Genomic DNA, 15,736 nt, shown 5'->3' with positions numbered 1-15,736 from the left:
CACAGGCCACAGACGTAAGCTCTCTTGACAATGCTTGCCAATGGAGAGGGTGGAAAAGACTACCTGTGGAGTATCTCCAGCTGGTCAAGTGGCAAGAGTGAGCTGTGATTCATTCTGAGAAGTTACTTAGGATTATCCTCACTGTGGCTCATCTGAGGGGACCACCTCCTTATTCACTCACCAATGTTAAAACTCACGGGCTGAAGACCAGTAGCTTAGGGGTTGAGGGGCTGAGGAGATGGCTTGGTGGTTAAAAGTGCTTATTGCACATGCCTGATTGACTGGAACTCAGATCTCCAGAACCTACATTAAGTCAGACTCAGGTAGTCTGTAATCCCAACACACCTAGGCAAGAGGGCACTGAAGCAGGAGAATCCCAAGACTCATGAGCAAGTTAGCCTGGTGTTCACGGTGAGTTAAGAGAGACTCCATTTCAAAGAAAGTGGAAAGCAAGGGCTGATATCCCGAGGTTGTCCTCTGGCCTCCATATATGCACCATGGTAAGTGTATACACACACACACATACACACATACACGGAAAAGAAAGGTCAGCAGCTAAGATAATACTGGACAATATGAAAAGATGGTCTTTGTCATATAATTACAGCCTATGGCTATTTTATTTATGTACAGTCCTCTCAGAGCTAAACTACATACTCATTGTTATTTGCAGTCATAGGACTTAAGGAAAGAAACCAGAGAAAAGCCTGCAATTCTAAAGGGCTTTTAAGGCAGGATAGTCAATGTGTAATACATACTTGTACAGAAATGTCATGTGACACTGTACTAGGTACAATGAATATGCACAGTGAAAATTTGAATAATAAACCGAAGAAAAAAATTCTATAATATGACGAGCAACAATGAGAAGTACCACTTGGGAGCCATGTGACCTTGGGCCCCTTATCGGCCTCACCTACAAGAAAGAACAATAAAGGCCCGGTCATGAATCAGTGACATCACCCGAGCAGGGTGGCTAGCACGAGGCCTCACACAAACGCACTGCTCAGCACTCGAGGGAGGCTATTAGCAATGCTCCATCTTTCCCGAGCCAAGCAAACAAGTTTAGAATGCCTATACAATGAATCTATCTCTAAAGCGCAATCAGCAGATGGTTCAATTTTAACCACTTGTTCCAAGGCTTCAAAGGAAAACTGGATACAAAAATATTTGCCTAGTGACAAGGATCAGACCTGCTCAGAATTTTTAGAGTACATTAAACAAGTAGAAATTCATAACGATAGCTTTAGGGGTGTGGCTCTAGCGAGAGACACAGGCATACTAAGTTCCTGCTCTAGCAGGTGCACTCCAGCCCAGAAACCTTCTCCTAATACTCAGGTTCCATGGTACTTCTACAGCCCACAAAATATAAAACAAAGCTTCTAGAGAAGTTTTTTTGCCTTTAGCCGTGATCTGCTTCAACCACAATTGTACTTGCCATTAAGCAATCCAGAGAATTTCGTGTGTGTGTGTGTGTGTGTAACATGCTATACCTGTGTCAATCAGAGGACAACCCCGGATGTTGGTCCTCACCTTCCACCTTGCTTGAAGCAGGGTCTCTTGCTCACCACTGTTTGCCAGGCCTGTGGGCATCTGCTGCATTCTCTTGTCTCTGCCTCCCTTCTTGCCACTAGGCAGTGCTGGATTACACAGATTAGTGCTATAGCATCTGGCTTTACACGTTTCTGGGAACCTGGAGTCAGGTACTCATGCTTACATGGAAAAAAACTCTATCCACTGAGCCATTCCTCTAGCCTACTGGTTAGATTTTTAAATCCCAAATTCTTACACCGAGGCAGGCAGTGGTGCCTGTTTGTCAAGATGCCTCAACACGCAGCATGAACTTTTTGTCTGATGTCCATGTGCTCTTGGCGATTTTCTGTTTCCTGTGGTCAGCAAGCATGAGATTGCCAAAGCCCTATTTCCCTCCAGTCTTTGGCTACAACACCTCTGCATGGCTGGACCTGGTGGCCATGCTCACCAAGCTCAGGTTCAGAAGGAGGATCAACGCTAGAGTAGCTGACGTCTGTGTAAGCTATGATGGCCACCTCTTCAAATCCTTCTAGCGCAGCATTTACGGTTATGCCCAGGGCAGCTACGGTGGCAACATAACACTGCTGGTCACACAGAGCACCTCTTGCAGCTGGGAAAGCAATGTGAAGCCTAAAATCATAAAAAGGTAGTGCTGGAGAGATGGCTTTAGTGGTCAAAGTACTTGCCTGAGAAGCCCAAGGACCCATGTTCAACTCCAGGTCCCATGTAAGCCAGATGCAAGGTGACAAGTGTACAAGGTCACACATGCACACTAGGTGGTGCACGCACATCTGGAGTTCAATAACGGTGGCTGCAGCCCTTGGCATGCCAATTATCTCTCTCCTCTCTTCTCTCTCACTTTAGCTCTCTCACATTAAAAAACAAAAGGCCAGTCTGTTGAGCTTGCCTCAAAACAACAAAGACAGACCAGGGCTGGAGAGATTGCTCAGTGGTTAAGGCACTTGCTTACAAATCCTGATGGCTTGGGTTGGATTCCCTAGAATCCATATAAAACCAGATGCCCAAAGTGTCACATGCACCTGCACTTTGTAGTGGCAGGGGCCCCTGGCACATACACTCTCATTCATTCATATTCTCTCTCTCTTACCCTCTCTCCCTGCTTGTATATAAATAATAAAGACTTTAATAAAGGCAGACAAGTGGGGCTGGAGAGATGGCTTAGCGGTTAAGCGCTTGCCTGTGAAGCCTAAGGACCCCGGTTCGAGGCTCGGTTCCCCAGGTCCCACGTTAGCCAGATGCACAAGGAGGCGCACGCATCTGGAGTTCGTTTGCAGAGGCTGCAAGCCCTGGTGCGCCCATTCTCTCTCTCCCTCTATCTGTCTTTCTCTCTGTGTCTGTCGCTCTCAAATAAATAAATAAATAAAATTTAAAAAAATTCTTTAAAAAAAAAAAAAAAGGCAGACAAGTGGTCTACCCCATATGACCACTGCCCATGTTTCCAAGACAAGAGGGTGGCTGATAATACATGTGAGAAGTCTGTCCAGACCAGATGAAAAGAAGCAATAAAAAGTGTACACAGTTTCTGTGTGCAAGGCAGCTACAATATGGTATTTCATAAGATGGGCTATAAATGGCCAAGAAAAGAGAAATAGCCATAAGGATACATACACATCTCTACCTACCTATGCACAAATGCATACATGCATTCTTCTTTACCCTGTGTCTGCCACACACACTCAGATGGTTTCTATATCTTGGCTACTGTGAATAAGGCTACCAGGAACTAATGGGACCATAGATGATGTTGCAGAACACTGGCTGCAATTCTTACAAGAAAGATGATCTAAAAGAAATTCTAAAGATGGACACCAGTGGGGAGGATTGCTGGAGCCTTTAGTAGTTGTATGTTTAAGTTGTTTTTAAACTTTATTTATTTCTAAGCAGAGATACAAAGAGAGAGAGAGAGAGAGAGAGAGAGAGAGAGAGAGAGAGAGAGAGAGAGAGAGGGAGGGAGAGGGAGGGAGAGGGAGGGAGAGAGAGAAAGGGAGATACTATGGGCACACCAGGGCCTCCAGCCACTGCAAACAAACTCTACATGCATGTGTCACCTTGTGCTTCTGGCTGCACATGTGGATTGGGGAATCAAACCCGGGTCGTTAGGCTTTGCAGACAAGTTCTTTAATTGCTGAGCCATCTCTCCAGCCTCCTATGTTTACGTTTTAGGGGAACCTTTATCCAGACCATTAGAAACTTATAACAACATGGACAATCCAGGAAGGCATTATGCAAAGTGAAACAAACCAGGCCCAGAGGGTAATATTGTATGATCTCACTTTGGAATCTAAAAGACTATCAGCCAGCTCACAGAACTAACAGAGTAGAAAGGTAGGGGCTGGGGTCCAGGTGTGGGAGTGCTTGAGAGGTTAAAGAGTACAGACTTTCGGTAGCTACGAGAACGTGCTCTGGAGAACCTAACATGCAGCATGGTGAGTGCTGTGAACACCACCACACTGCATCTTTGCAATGCACTAGGACAGTAATCTTCACAGTGTGACTACATACCTCGGAAAGTCACTATGCTAGGCGAAAGGTGCAGATTAATTCAATTCTGCCCATTTGTTATGTATACAGATATCAAGCCATTATGTTTTATGCACTTTAAGCATATCTACTGTCAACTTACTGCATGTAGCTTAAAAACAAGCTAAACAAATGAAAGCAGTCACACAACAATGCAGATTGTCGTACTCCTTTTACTCGAAATGTCCACAATAAGCAAATTCATACAGACAGGAAGTAGATGAATGGTAGCCTGGAGTTGGGAGAACTGAGGAAGAAATGGGAAAAAAACTTCTTACAGATTTTCAAGAATTCTTTTTGTGGCAATAGAATGTTCTAAAATTGATTGTGGCAATGACTACATAGCTGTAAACATACCAAAGCATTAAACTATATACTTCAAATCAGTAAGTTTTATGGTATGTGAAACATATCTCAAGAATGTTTAAAAATCACCAAACAGCTATAATTAGCTTTATTTTGAAAGCATGAGAAGTAAGCCTCACAGACATAAAGCTAGCAGAACAGGTTCAGGTAAAAATAAAATAAAATAAAAATACAGCAGGTCATCTGATGTCAAATTCTACAGAGGCAGACAAGCACAGGGAAATAGTCTAGCTGCCTGGGACGCTGCCTGCACTTGAGCATCCCAGGAGCCCCATCAGAACTGAGCTGCCCATGCACCCCACTCCTAACAATGAGCTAGGTTTTCCCTCCACTAGTGACCATTATTTGTGATGAGTTGCTTTTCCAGTATGTTCTTAGGTTTGTCCAGGATCAGAACGGGATAGGGGAGGGGCAGTGCGGCCTAAACTAGCTTAGGGTGCACGTGCAGTCATCATGGATAAGGACATGCACACGGGAGAAAAGGTTATGTAACCCAAGTCTGTCACTAAACGAGAGACCCACCTAATCTATGCTCCTTGGAAACCAACCTCTGGCATTAACTGGGGCCCTTGAGTCCTCTTCCACACAGGTGGCCCATTACACCTCTTGGCAGTATAGCAATTCTTTGCTCTCTAACATTTCTCGCTGTTTATTTTGTGTGTGTGTCTTTTCTAAGTCTTTGAATAAGGTGCCATGGTGATTTGAATGTAAAATGCCTGCTAATGTGTTTGAATACTTAATCTCTCATCTGGGGTTGCTATTCACTTATAGGACCTTAGGAAGTGGGGCCTTGCCAGAGGAGGCAGGTCACTGGTGGCACGCCCTGGGGTAGTATGACCAGCTCCAGACCCTGCCCTCTCTCTGCTTCCCACACCACGATGTGACAGCAGCTTCCTGATTGTGCCATGCTTTCTTCACCATGATAGGCTCTGCCCTCGGGAACTCTATGCCAAAATAATCTCATTGCTTCCTTAAGTTGTTTCAGATCATGTATACAGGTTCCAAGAACCTGGAAACACCCAGAGGCCTCCAGCAAGACGAAGGTTCCCTCTCATGCACCACTGCTTATCAGAATGTCCAGGATGCTAAGAAAGAGCCCAGCTCCGAAAATCAACTTGACTCTTTCATCACAACAGCTGGCATTACTAAAACTTCTCCATCTCTGCCACGAGTTCAAGATGCATCTGTAATGTGAAATCTCACAAGATCTTCCATGTATGAAGAAAATAACACTCTCAGTCACTCTAAAAGGTACCAATTTAGCTTCCCCTCCAACCACATGAAAAGAAATCAAGACTCAGCAAACATATAACACTGATGATCGTACTGGCGAGTAGTTTCTAGCCCAGATATCCAGTGCTCCCCTTTAAAAATATATTTAATTAATTAATTTGAGAGAGAGGTAGATAGAGAAAATGGGCACACCAGAGCCTCTAGCCACTGCCAATGAACTCCAAATACATGTGCTATTTTGTACATTTGGCTTTACATAGGTACTGAGGAATCAAACCTGGGTCCTTAGACTTCACAAGCAAGTACCTTAACCACTAAGCCATCTCTCTAGCCCCAGTGCCCCTTTTGTTTGGCACAAACACAGTTACATTTTCCCTGTCCCCAAAGACTAAAGCAGATCTCTACAAATAAAAACAGTATTGTGTAGAACACATGAGTCAAATCACAAGTAGATCCGGAGTGTCTGCATCTAAGAATGCTGCCTCTTTGTGGAGCACATCCAGATCGGACATCAAGTAGACATACACTGTGGATATCAAGTAGACATATACTATGGGTGTTTTTAGCCACAATAATAAAATGAAAGCATTTTAATAGTTGGGGGCTGGTGAGATGACTTGACAGGCAAGAGTGTTTGCTGCACAGGTATGGGAACATGAGTTCAATCCCAGCACCTACAAAAAAAAGCTGGGCGTAGCTGCACACATGCCTGTAACTCCAATGGTCAGGGAATGGAGACAAGAAGACTGCAAGAGCTCAGCTGGTTTAATTAAAAACAAAACATGACAAGCTCCAGTTTCAGTGAGAGATTTTCTTAAGGAACTAAGGTGGAAGAGCAATATAGGAGGAATACATAGGGCGTATGCATCTGCACAAACATACACCACATGCACACATGCCACAATACTAGACACATGCCAACAAAACAAAAAGAACACTTGTGAGAGGGATGGAGTTCAATGGTACAGGCCTGAGTTCAATCCCCATCACCAAAATCAAAAATAAAAATCTATGGACTCTGTATGTGGCATAGCTGACAATATGCAGGAATTATTCTTAGAAAACTAAGATGAACATTTCAAGTTCAAGTACTGAGTTTCTATGCTACCATGGTTAAAGAACTTGTAGGCCTTTATTTTACCCTGTACCACAGTGTGCTTTTAGTATTCACACTTCCAACTCTGGTCTTTACAATTTACAACAGCAATAATAGTGATTTTATATATTATATACTGTGTGATCCAAACACGTCAATGAAACTGTATTATCCGTGCATGCACACACATGTACAGACAAATAGATTTGTCTAGAGAAAGAACACACACATATGGTCCCATTTAAAGACTGGAATTTAAAGATTTTTTTTTTTTTTTCAATCAGTGCACTTGGTAACCACATCTCTCTAGCTAGTAAATCTACAAAAATAATTCTGGTGTCAGTTTTCCATTGGCAAGTATATTAGAGGATTAAATTGTTGACATATGCAAACTCGTTTTCACAGCACTTACTGACAGATAGCTTTAGACACAAGTCACGTAACAGTTTTGTTGTGACTCCTGTCATACAGAAACTCATACAAACCGAGCAGAAATCACCAGTTGAAATACGTTACTAATGCCACTGCCAAGATGCTGCGCTGTCACCATCCAGCTCACTGTGATGCTGGGATGTCAGCCCGGGGGAACAAAACACTGCTGGCAGGGGCCCAGCACGTCTTCAAGCCCTCCCAGGAGCCAGAGGCTCCCTCAGACCTGGGAATAATAGTGCTTCGCTAGTGGACATTCTTTCTTTAAAAAAAAAAAAAAAAAGAATCAACACTAATGAAGGAAAAGTACACGAGGCCTCCTAGAGTTACAATTTAATTATGACAGCGCTCACCTTCTTTGAAAAGAAAAACAACTTAACATCTTCTCCAGGGAAAACCAGCCACAATGGATCCTGGGTAAAAACCCAACACAAAGTGGAATCAGATGTACATGAATGGTAGCATTGGCAGGCCTGCTTTGCACGGTTGTTATTGACGTGAAGATAAAGGTTCTTGTTCATTTACTCAGCTAAAACATAGAGTGTCTTCCATGTGTAAGGCCACAGTGGAGGCCTGGGACCTGTTCCCAATGACCTTATTATGTTCAAGTGGGAGAGACAGACCATTGCGAGTAACAAAAACAGCTTCAGGCGTCGAGCTGAGGAAACCAGAATCAGATCATTTGTCAGAGGTTGGGGGAGGTGGGGTGTGGAGAAGGGGGCAGTATGAAACTATGGAGGGCAATATGGCCATAAAGTATAGTCAGTCTATGTACCCTTATGATGCCCTCCTCCTGCTGCTGGGTGGGCTCATGCCTGCTCTTCATGTCTTTCCCTAAATGACTTACACACTGTCCTGAGCAATGCATGACAGGTGCATTCAGTACTTCAGTAACAGAAATAAGAAGCCCGAGTCAGTAAGACAGTATTTAGGCAAAATGGTTCATCTAGTTTGGAACAAATCTTTTCCCTTCGGATCTCCAAAGTTAGGATGGTCATCCTATTTCCCTATTTTTTCTTTTTCTTTTTTAAATTGGCCATTCTTTACACATGTATATAGAATGCATTTTGAACATAATTGCCTCCCACTACCTTCTCTTGACCCTCATTTCCCTTCTAGTAAATCCTTCTTTTCAACTAGTCTCTCTTCTACTTTTTGATGATTCTTTGCCTCTGTGTGTGTGTGTGTGTGTGTGTGTGTGTGTGTGTGTGTCTGAGGGGGGGGGAGTATATGTGCATCCAGGATCTCAAAAGGAATAATTTTCCTTTTTAATTTTTATTTATTTATTTGAGAGTGACAGAGAGAGAAAGAAGCAGAGAGAGAGAGAGAGAGAGGGAGAGGGAGAGGGAGAGAGAGGGAGAGGGAGAGAGAATGGGTACATCAGGGCCTCTAGCCACTGCAAAAGAACTCCAGATGCATGCGCCCCCTTGTGCATCTGGCTTACGTGGGTACTGGGGAATCGAGCCTCAAACTGGGTCCTTCGGCTTCACAGGCAAGCGCTTAACCGCTAAGCCATCTCTCCAGCCCAGGAGACATTTTCTAACTGGAGTAAGACACCCATATTGGTCATTTCTTTTTTCAGTGTTGGGGAAAGAACCTAGTCTTATGTATGCTAGACAAGTGCTCTACCAATCACAGCCACCCATATTTGGATGACACATGCAGTCCACATTTTCTGGCATAATCTTTCTTGTTACCAAATAAACACCATTGTATAAAGTTGTGTCATGATCCATTCATGACAGTCAGTTCACAAGTTTCTTCTCAGGAACACACCACCCCTATTAAAGCCCAGGTTCAAACTATACAAATACTATTTATAAGTACTGACTTAACCCCTCTGTGTCTGTTTTATTTACATTTTTAAAAATATTTTAATTTCCTTATTCTTGAAAGAGAGAGAGAGAGAGAATGGGTATACCAGGACCTCCATAAACTGAAAAAAAAAAAAACTCCAGCTGCATACATTGCCTTGTGCAACTGGCTTACGTGGGTCCTGGGGAATTTAACCTGGGTCTTTAGGCTTTGCAGGCAAGCGCTTTAACAGCTAGGCCATCTCTCCAAGCCTCCATTTTTTTTAAGTGTTAGCGGTCTGGGGAGATGGCTCAGTGGAGCAAGTATTTTCTATGAGTTCAGATGGCCAGAAACCTCATAAAATCCTAGCCATTATTGTGGCCATCTGTAATTCTCATGTGACTCTGGCGAGAAAAGAGACAGATAGGAGAATCCACTCGTATCTTGTGGGGCAGCTAGACTGGTGAATGCAGTCATGAACCATGACCAACTGTTTCTCAAACAAGGTAGAATGTGAGGACAGATACCCAAGTTGTCCTCTGACCTGCATATGCATACCTAATACTCACATACATGATCACGAACACACACCCCACATAATACCAAAAACCAGGACAGTAAGAGGAGTTTCCCCCTAAGCTTACTGCAAGGATTTTTAACAGGTGAAAAATTTTTAGAGGGGAAGCTTCATCCATACAATCTCTCACAGAATATTAGCCTGCTTGTAACACCAAGTCCCAGCACACAGATACTGATCCCAGTTCCATTTCAGCCCATCTCATTCAGTGGGCACAGAGACCAGCGTGTTCTCTCTGTCTCTCTCTCTCTCTCTCTCTCTCTCTCTCTTGCTTGCTCGCTCACTCTGATTCTGTGAGAAGTGACAGTTATCTGATTTAACACAGCTGGAAGATGACAGCTATAAGAAATGAACATTTCCTAAATTCCCACACTCTTGAGTACCGAGACATAGCATTCACGCCTAAAGGGCACCATGATGGTACCACAAGACCCTCCATTGGATGAAACAGTTAACAGGAGCACCATGTTAAATTCCATAATCCTCATCCAATATTCATCAACACAGAGGTGTTCCTTAATCCCCCCTCTGCTGCAGCAGGGAAGACAGTGGATCAAAGAGCTCACTTCACATAGATAGTGTTTCATGAAAGCAAAAAGTATCAAGTTGTCCCCTGGCAGGGTGTACGTGGGCTGCTCCTGCTGCTGGCCAATGCAGCAAGCCTGCAATGCCTGAGGCAAAGACGAGAGGCTTGGGGAAGTGGTTCACGGAGACCTCAGTAGGCAACAGACCTGAACGTGTGTTATATTGACTTTTTAATATGAATAGTTTAGACCTACAGAGAGCCCAACACTTAGGTTAGGGAGGGGGCTTTTGAAATGCACCTGTCCTTCCAAACGAATAGAAGGGAAGATGGTTAAGTTTTAGTCATTGAATGGGGCACAAAATTTGTTACTCACTCGCCTAGAGAATTAGTAGATGCCATGGCATTTATAAGTAAGAAAGCCGATGTGTGTGTTAAAGATGACAGGATGTGATAGCTACACAAAGCATGCGTCACAGGTCTGTCTGCTGTTCAAATCCAGTGTATCAGCATGAAATCTAATCTTCACAAAATGCATTTACTTAAATCAGATATACCAGCAGCATTAGAATGTTCTGGTTCAAAACATGAGCAGCCCTTCCCAGGAGGCTTGCATATATCTGTCAGCAAGATCTGTCACTCCTTTCTCTGAGCCACCTCCCGAAGTCCCCACGCACTGTGCTTCCCGCTGCGTGCAGAGCTGTCCTATCAGAGCCACCTCTTCTTGGATGGCCCTGTGGCTCTGCGTTCCTCCCACCACACTCACCTCTGCTTTACTTGCCTGTGAGGCACCTGCCACTGATCCTCGCTGTTTATCTTGAACTTCTTTCCTGTTTGCCAAGCCCTTCACCATGAGCTCCCACCCACCCACTCACAGCGCTTGACAGCCCGCCCTACTTCCCCACACTGCCTGCTGCGTGCATGGCCCTTCCCGGGGAAGTATAAATAGGTTCTTTCCCTGTGGAACCACTGTGCTCTGGGAAAGAGGCTTATTAGTAATTCCTAGTTAAACTTGACTTTCTCGCTTGCTGTCCTCTTTCAAGGCAATGCTGTATCTTCACGTGTTTGTATTCTCACAAACCTGAGTGAAAGTATGGATCAAATGTGCAACTAGATGACCTGGGCTCCTTTGAAATTATGAAGGGCACAGGAGTCTTTTATTATTTATTCATGTATGTATGTATGTGGATGTGTGATGTGGTAGGTTATGATACACACACACACGTGTGTGTGTGTGTGTGTGTACATGAATGTGCCCATGTGGTGGTACAGCCTGTGCTCACACGTGGTAGGCTACCCTCGCCTGAAGTGACTGGAGGGAACATCTAGTGTCTGGCTCCACTGCTATCCTGCCTGTTATTACTTTAGCTAGCCTCTCTTACTGACCCTCTCGTGTTTTTATTACTCATTTTTCACAAGTCCTAGGTATTCTCTAGTCTCTGTTCCCCTATGGGACTAGGGCTATGGACATGTGCGGTCACTCCCAGCAGTTTACACGAGTCCTGGCGATGGAACTTGAACAGTTTCTCAGGTCTCCTCAGACCCTCATGTTTGCACAGAAAATGCTCTTAATCATGGAATCATCTCTCTAGCCCTGTTTTTCTGAATCATGCCTTCCTCCTATGACAGCAAAACAAAGTTAAGAAGAGATTCATCCAACCCCTAGGAGTCAAGGAGCTTCCTAGGGTGAGGTTGTAAGAGGGAATTCTGAGGTTTACAGAGAAGCATGCAAGGAAGAGGCATGCAGGAAGCTGAGGGAGGAGAAGGTCCCTCCTGAGAAGACAAGTGCCAGGCAGAACCAAGGGTGTCCACTGACAGTGCCAAAAGTAACCTCAGGATTAGACTAATGAGGTCCTATGCACCAGAATTTGGTCCTGTATGTAATGGCACATTGTTATGGGCTCACAAATTCCAGGGCTTTCTCTGGTGGTACTTCTACTGTGGTGATAAATACTAAGCTATTAAGTGGAGCTACCCTGAAGGCCCAGAATTCTTCCAGAGTTCAGAAGCAGCTGGAACATCCGTGTGGACTTTCCTCCTCCATGAAACACCTCCTACTCATGCCTATCTCCAGCACAGACTAGTATCACAATGCCATGATGCCCGCTACCACTTCCCAAACACCACCTCCCAGGCCCTGTTGCTAGGGAGGCCAGGGGCTTCAAAATAACACGAAAAGGAATAAAAAATGGCCAGTGGAAGAGAATCTTGAGAATCTCAAAAAGTGAGAGATGGTTGAACATTTCTAAATAGAAAAAGACATTTTCTGGTGGAAAACGTGTAACCGGTGAGAAACATTAAGGATGAGAGGTCCCCTTTTCCTGTCACCATTAATGCCTATACTCCCAAGGTACCCAAGAGATATTAGTTTCAGAATTCTCCCAACTCAGGGATTAACTTGAAGGCGTGAGAATACATAAGCTGTATTCTAGTTTAAAGTACTTTCATTTCCCTTCCCTTTAGATAGACCCTCTCATGTCTTTTTCTCCCATAGCTTTGCCAAGAAAGATGTGGAAGGTATCCTATGGATCTGTGAACTTAGACAAGGAAATCCTCGGTTTTCAATAACATACAAGAGCCTGGCCATCATGCTCAACCATTTCACCAGACACAACAAGTTTTACAGTCTCATCAGAATTCACTGCTATTTGATAACCTCCCTTCAGTTGCCCTTCCCATTTTTGTCCTTGTAAGATCCAGAAACAGCTCTGGGTAATGTGATCTTCCGGCCTTTCGAAAGCCTCCTTATACACCTCTGTGGATTCTCACATACAATGCTCTGGTTAATACTGTACAATACACACAACTCCCCAAAGCTTTACACGTTTTTCCAAGGAGGAAGAAAAGAGAAAGAGAAGAGTAGAGACAGTTGAAGGATGGAAGGTGAATCGAGAATTGAGGGAAAGAAGGGGCAGATGAATAATTCTCCAGTATACTGATATAATTTCATTATGATTTTATTCACTGATTAGATTCCAGGTTATTGTCTTTCCATTGATGCCCTCTCTATGAATTGCTAGTTATTATATAAAAATTACACTAAAACTGACTCAGACATTCCTTAGGAAAACAATGTAAGCAGCCCAAAACTGAAACAAAACCCAAGAGTCCAAGTAGACAGACATCAGAGTTAATACAAGTAAGAAAGAGCAGGTAAGTTGACCAGGATGGGCCAGTGGTGAAAGAAAGGATACCCTGAGCTTTGCAAGACAAATTTCAGTCGCTTCCTACAAATTCATACTGTTGGCTAAATGTTTGAAAGAAATAGGACTTCATATACTAGAATGAAAAAAAAAAAAAAAAAAAACATTCACCTGAAGTTCTTTCCAGAAAGACTCGGTACTAAGAGAGGACAAGAATTTCCAACCTGTGGTCCTGTGGAATTGGTCTCTGAGTGGTGAATACACAAAACTCACTGTTCTGTTACTACTTGTGGGACAAATCCAGATGAGCCTTGGCCAACGGCTACCTGGCAAAATAGCTAAAAACAGTGAGTGCCATTTTCAGCAGGTCACAGCTACTCTGTGGTACAGACCGGACCCTGCTTCAGCTCTGCAGGGGTAACTGTGGGTGAGGCACTCTAGACTCCTAATTCAGAAATCAGACGAAGATTCCAAGAGGCAGGTTATTCTAGAAACCTGTGTGCCAAGCCTAACATATAATGAACTGTGTTCAGACTTTTTTGTTGTTCTTGGTTTGTTTGTTTTTCAAGGTAGGGTCTCTCTCTAGCACAGGGTGACCTGGAATTCACTGTGTTGTCTCAGGGTGCCCTTAAACTCTCAGCGATCCTCCTACCTCTGCCTCCTGCTTGCTGGGATTAAAGGCATGTGCTGCTGTGCCCAGCTTGTATTCAGACTTTATGCTGATATTTATCCAATAGAATAGCCAGACATTCTACAGATATTTTTTATTTGATTATTTGCTTTGAGATAGAGTCTCCTGTAGGCCTGGCTGGCCTCAAACTTACTATGTAGCTGATGATGACTTTAAACTACTGCTCCTCTTTGCCTCCACTTCTGGAAGGCTGACACGACAGGTTTGTATGACCACATCCAGTTTTTGCAGTACTAGGGATGGAACCCAAGGTTTCAAGCATAGTAGGCAAGCACTCATCAGCTGAGCCATATTCCCATCCCTGTATAGGAATTGTTAAATTGTTGTTAGGTATAATCATATTTAAATTGGCCCAGACATTCTCTAGGGTAATGATACAAGTACTCCAAAATAAAACTACAGACTCTTCTTACTCTCTCTCCTCACAGCCTCTTAACAGATGATCATTAGCTAAGTTCTATCTATAAGTCTGTATATCTATCCAAAGCCCTTCATAGCCTTAATTTCTCTCCCTACTTGAACTCACACCACTCTGTGATCCTCTGCGCTCACAATTTAAAAGGCAAGCATTTTCCAATACTCATCACTCTTCCTCCCCCCCCCCCCCCGCCCATGCTTCAGATTTTTCAAAGCTTGGTTTTGCTCTAGCTCAGGCTGACCTGGAAATCACTATGTAATCTCACAGTAGCCTTGAACTCATGTCAATCCTCCTACCTTTGCCTCCTGAGTGCTGGGATTAAAGGTGCATGCCACCACATCCAGCCTCACCATTTTGAATATAGAAATCTCCTCCAGACAGTTTCCGAGATAACATTTCTCTCTCTCTCTCTCTCTCTCTCTCTCTCTCTCTCTCTCTCTCTCTCTCATTCACTCACTCACTCAACAGGCCATCCATTTTAAAATTCCATGATGATTCCTCATCAAGTTCATTCAAGATACATGTCCTATTTTACTCTGGACACAGTGACACACGTCACACCTTTCTAAACAAAGGCTAACCTTCATATAGCCCACCAGAGAGGACTGTCTGTAACACATATCCCCAGATAGCCCATAGTTCCTCTGTATTCCCAAGACCTATTAGGCACATAGCTACAGAGTTCCGATTATGAGGCAGGACATTTTACGGGGATCTTCAGGAGTCTCTTAACAAACAGCTATTGTTGAGGAAGCAGGACAAGAAGTTCAAGGCTTGCATTTATCTGGACAAACAGAACAACAATCTCTCTTTCAGAAATGGATGAAGGGAATAATGGCAGAGGGTTAAAAAAAAAAAAAACCACAGGTTTCTACCTTTCTCAGGTACACAAGAAGTGGCAGCTTAGGGTGCTTGCAAGCAAGACTGAGAAAAAGCCAGCTCCAAGCAAAGTGGTTGCATTTGTCTTGCTAAGGGGCAGCAATGACAGCATCTGTCGAGACAAGCTGGGACAGAGGTGCTCAGAACCAAGCTGAGTGGTAACACGATGCACCAGTATCTGGTTGGAGTGCAAACAAGGTAGGCTTTCTTCTCCTAGCACACAGCAGGCGCCAGTCCAAACACACACACACAGCATTCACTATTTTTGCAAGTCTAATAGGGTCTGCCGAGGGGAGGGGTGAGAGATCGGCAGTTCATAATGACCCTCATTATGTCCGATGCATTTTGAGCCAAGATTAGACACTAGACAATCCTCTGTCCACAGTCAAGGGCTTTCAGCTGCCCTTTCATCAGGATAATTCCACTTCAAACTAATTTAGGTTTCTTATAACCAAGGCTACCAAAACCGATACACTTCACTGTCTCGGCCTAGAGAAAAAAAAAAAAAGGAGG

At 43.8% G+C, this 15,736-nt stretch overlaps 1 protein-coding gene across 6 annotated transcripts in view; it reads right to left on the bottom strand.

Moving 5' to 3' along the window:
* The window catches only part of Auts2 (activator of transcription and developmental regulator AUTS2), a 1,279,269-nt gene that overhangs the window by 905,910 nt on the left and 357,623 nt on the right, over positions 1-15,736 (bottom strand). The gene's annotated exons all lie outside the window — the stretch shown is intronic.

The sequence above is a fragment of the Jaculus jaculus genome, chromosome 2 (genome assembly GCF_020740685.1).
Source record: "Jaculus jaculus isolate mJacJac1 chromosome 2, mJacJac1.mat.Y.cur, whole genome shotgun sequence".
In the NCBI taxonomy this organism is placed as follows: Eukaryota; Metazoa; Chordata; class Mammalia; order Rodentia; family Dipodidae; genus Jaculus; species Jaculus jaculus.
This window is presented reverse-complemented; position numbering and strand designations above follow the sequence as displayed.